We start from the raw sequence: 3,920 nt of genomic DNA on the forward strand, positions 1-3,920 counted from the left end.
CTACGGACTCCATGGGTTTCCAGGGAATGTTTGGATAAGTGAAGGCTGGTATGAGGTAGGGTCATGAGACTTGGTTTACTAGCTAAGGACTGTATTGAACTTGTACTAGATTGATCACAACAGACACATCCTCCTGTCTGCTTGTCGTCTTGTGCCCAGCAGTGGATGAGGTTCATCACCCCTGCGTTTACCTCCTATGTGCTGTCCATGCACTCCTGCTACGTGTCCATAATCGTGGGGCTGCTGGCGTCCCGGGCGTCCTCCTCCATCATGTCTTGGCCGAGCTCCCCATCCCTTTGCTTAAATACTGCTGCTGTAATCCCTGCTGTTCTCAAGTTTTAGTTGTTTCACTTGGTGTCTTAGCGGTTCGTGTTTGTAAGTCTAAGCTCCTCTTCCCAGCCACCAACTCGATCTGCCCTAGTCTTCCCATCTCCTACTTAAGTCAAGGTCCAGTAGGCCGTGCAGTCCTAGAGCTCGAGTGATCTCCTTGGCTCTTGTAGCCTATGTTTCCCCGGAGTTAATCCCCTCCCAATATCTTGGTCCATCTGCCCAGAGCTTGGTGTACCAGTCCCTAGGTGGTGACCATCGTCGGCTGTTAGTCCACCTCGCCGTGACCAGGTAACTTCAAGGGTTTCCTCAGTCGAGTTGTGCATATTTTGTGCTCTACATAAGGTAGAGAAGCTCATATGATGGTAAACCATTCTCCTTAAGTAGGTTTGGTTTGGGGTGTATGGAAAATAGAGTGAAAGCTGCCCAAAAATGGACTGTGAGTTTGCACTGACTGAATTTTTGTTCAGATTAGCTGAAAACTGGATTGCAGCAGATTGCTCAGTTTGGAGCTCTCCTATGACCAGTTCATGAGGTTTTGGGTTACCAGTTGTATAGAAAAGTCAAAGACCAGATGAAGGTGAACAAGCTTCATCAGAGGAGTGGGGCTTACTACTGTGTAAAATATGGAGAAATATGTGCTGCAATTTTCTATGTCAGGTGTTGTGTTCAGGTCTTTTTCAGTTAGCTGAAATTTAGCCTTTGCGTTTCCACCTCAAGTTTGGTGCTCTGTAACTTGAGATCTGTTTAGGGTTAGCTAGTAGCTGTTGTAACAAAGATGGAGAGAGATTATAGAGGAACCATTCATAGTAAGGAAATACATTGAGCCCTCATATGGAATTGCGAGAAAATAGTGTTACAAAACCCTCTGTCAGACTTGGAGTGGGCTGTTTCAGCTAACTGAAAACCGGTTCAGGGTGTTGTTTAGTCAACTTTGGAGCTCTATGGTAATTAATAAAACCAGAATTGGGTTAAGAGTTTTATAGAAAGGTGAAAGACCAAGTGTAGGAGAACCAGTTTTATACAAGTAGATTGGCTTGTTGATTTATGGAATTTAGAGAAAAGCCTGTTGCAAAACTCTCTGACAGACATGGTAAGGTGCTGTTTCAGATCGAGGAACTGAACTTTTCAGTGTTTTGCTCTAACTTTTGTGCACCATAGCTACTGTTCTAAGTATTTTCAGCTTAGGGGTTTTATACCAAATGGGAAGGGCTATAGTAGGAGAGTAATATTGGTTCACAAAGGTTGGTTGGTTGTTGAGAAGAATTGTTAGATATCTGGGCTTGAACAAAGAAGAAAGCAAAAGGGAGCATTATTGCTAATGAACTGGATTCAGTTAACTGAAAACTGGAATTTCATTGTTGGTGCTCAGCTTGGAGCTCTTTGGTGACCAAATCATGGGGTTTTAGGTTAGGAGTTCCATAACAAAGTGAAATACCAAGGTAAGGCAAACAAGTTTCATGTGAATAGTTGGGCTTGTTACGGTGAAGAAATTGGGGAGAGGAATGGAGCAATGGAAGATGAATTCAGAGAACTGAAAGCAGGTTCAGTGAATTGTGGATGATTCTTGGACACTATAACTTGTAGTGCATGCAGTTTGGATCCTTGCTTAAGGCATAAATGAAGTGCTTGGTTGGTTATGGAGGCAAGGTTTCCTAGTTTAGTTGGTGAATTGAGTTGTGATATTAGAGTATTTAGCTCTCTTAAGGTTTTATTAGTTTTTGTGTGCACGTTTAGAAAAGTGTAAGTCTTGTGATGCTTTTTAGTATTTTCTTGTCAAGTTGCATCAGCATAAGCATTCATGTTCATATCTTTACATGTAGAATTCCTAGAAGAAGAAGATGAAATTCAAGAAGTGGTTTCTGAAGAGGAGTCTGCTTCAGTGCCTGCTCATCAAGTGATGGGAGCCATCTAACTAGGGTTTAATAGAGGGATTTAGACCTCTGTCTCTGCAACAAAGGCAAGCCTTGGTGCATTTGCCACCTTCCTTGTATTATAAAATTTTATCACTTATATGTTGCATTAGGTGATATGAGTTGAATGATTCAACACTTGATGCATTGCCATCCTTGAAAGATTGATTATCATACCTTGTTACCTGTTTTATAAAAACTAGTAATGCTTAGTCATGCTTATAGATTAAGAAAAATATTTTTGATCTATGACTCATTATTTTTTTAAAAAGAAAAAGGGCTTGGGATGATGGAGGCATCCTCCGCGGGGATGAATTCATCATTCAAGCAGGGTACCTCTGCCAGGTATCAAACTTTGAAAATTTGTTTAAAATGAGACCAGACGTTGAGCTGGACAGGTCGCCTGTCTGTGTCGATCAAAGACCGTACCGATTGTAGGCCTGTTGATCTAGGACCTTTTAACTGGCCACATACCTCGTCATGGGTAAGCCTGAACCCGACTACTCCATATGTGAAAATACAATCGCGCACTGGGAGTGGAGAGATGGCGGGAGTGGCGTGTACCTACCTGACACGTGGCTGGATGGTGGAGTACCGTACTCTCGGGTGGCGCGGACCGGTTCACGTAGTGGAGGACCCGTGGGAATGGTAGACATATGCAAGGGTTAAGTGCTACATATGTCGTGTGGTTGGTGATCCCCAGATGGGTATTAATCGATTCGAATCGCCGTTACTTCTCGGTTATGAAGACTGGATCACTGCTCTGCATCGTAGATAACAAGAGAAACAAAATTTGGATTTTAAAAGCAACCTAGTGTAGGTCAAGTGAATGATCTAGATTAGGAAAATGCTAGATTCAGGCTAGAAGATTCAGGTAATAAACTAACTTGTGAAATAAAACTTGGCTTAAGGACCCACTTCTAGTAAGCTTTTCTGCAAAATGAGTCCTTGAACTTTGATGAGCTTTACCTTGATTCCCAAAAGCCAGCATACCCTTGAGAGTCTTTTCTTTAGTCGGGTAAGTCTTGCTGAGTAATTGCGTACTCAGGGTTTTATCCCTTGTTGTTTTTGTAGGAGAAGTTTTATTCCCTTATCTTTGGGTTAGTTACTTCATGTAGAGGACTTGAAGCTTAGAATGTTTTTATATATCTCTTATGGAAAGGTTTCACCCTTCCAATTATTGTAATAAGTTATGCACTTCGAGTACTATCAGGACTTGTAATAAATACATCTCTTTCTACCATGTAAAACTTGAGTTCTGGAATGTAAAGTGTACTTTGTAAAAGTCTTCCGCTCTATCTTCAATGTGTGTGTATCAAATGTGATTACTATAATATACATGTTATGTGGGAGATCCTTGGGATGATGAGTTCCAGTTGGCGAACTCGATAGCCTTGTTAAGTTACCCGGTACACGTGCACAGCCATCTGAGGTCATTAAGGCAAGGATTGGAGCATGTGGGCCTGATAACTTGGAAGGGATGTCACACGCACAACCCCCATTTTTGTCAAAAGTATTATGAACGACCATTTTCTATAATACCAAAGGCTAACAACTACGTATTTTTGACCAGGAAATGGCCTCCCCCAGAAATCCAAGAATGTGATCTATGGTAAGGAAACATATGTGGGGTGAGGTGTATGAGCCTCTGGTCGATGCTCAATAGCCCATAACCCCTAT

The 3,920-nt window shown here is 42.0% G+C and overlaps 1 long non-coding RNA gene across 1 annotated transcript; it reads left to right on the forward strand.

The window, feature by feature from the left end:
* The first annotated feature begins 250 nt into the window (after positions 1-250).
* LOC109940295 (uncharacterized) lies at positions 251-1,160 on the forward strand. The gene is made up of 2 exons (XR_002262981.1): positions 251-618; positions 798-1,160. It is a non-coding gene; the product is annotated as an uncharacterized lncRNA (long non-coding RNA).
* The last annotated feature ends 2,760 nt before the right edge of the window (positions 1,161-3,920 follow it).

The sequence above is a fragment of the Zea mays genome, chromosome 6 (assembly GCF_902167145.1).
Source record: "Zea mays cultivar B73 chromosome 6, Zm-B73-REFERENCE-NAM-5.0, whole genome shotgun sequence".
NCBI classification, from domain to species: Eukaryota; Viridiplantae; Streptophyta; class Magnoliopsida; order Poales; family Poaceae; genus Zea; species Zea mays.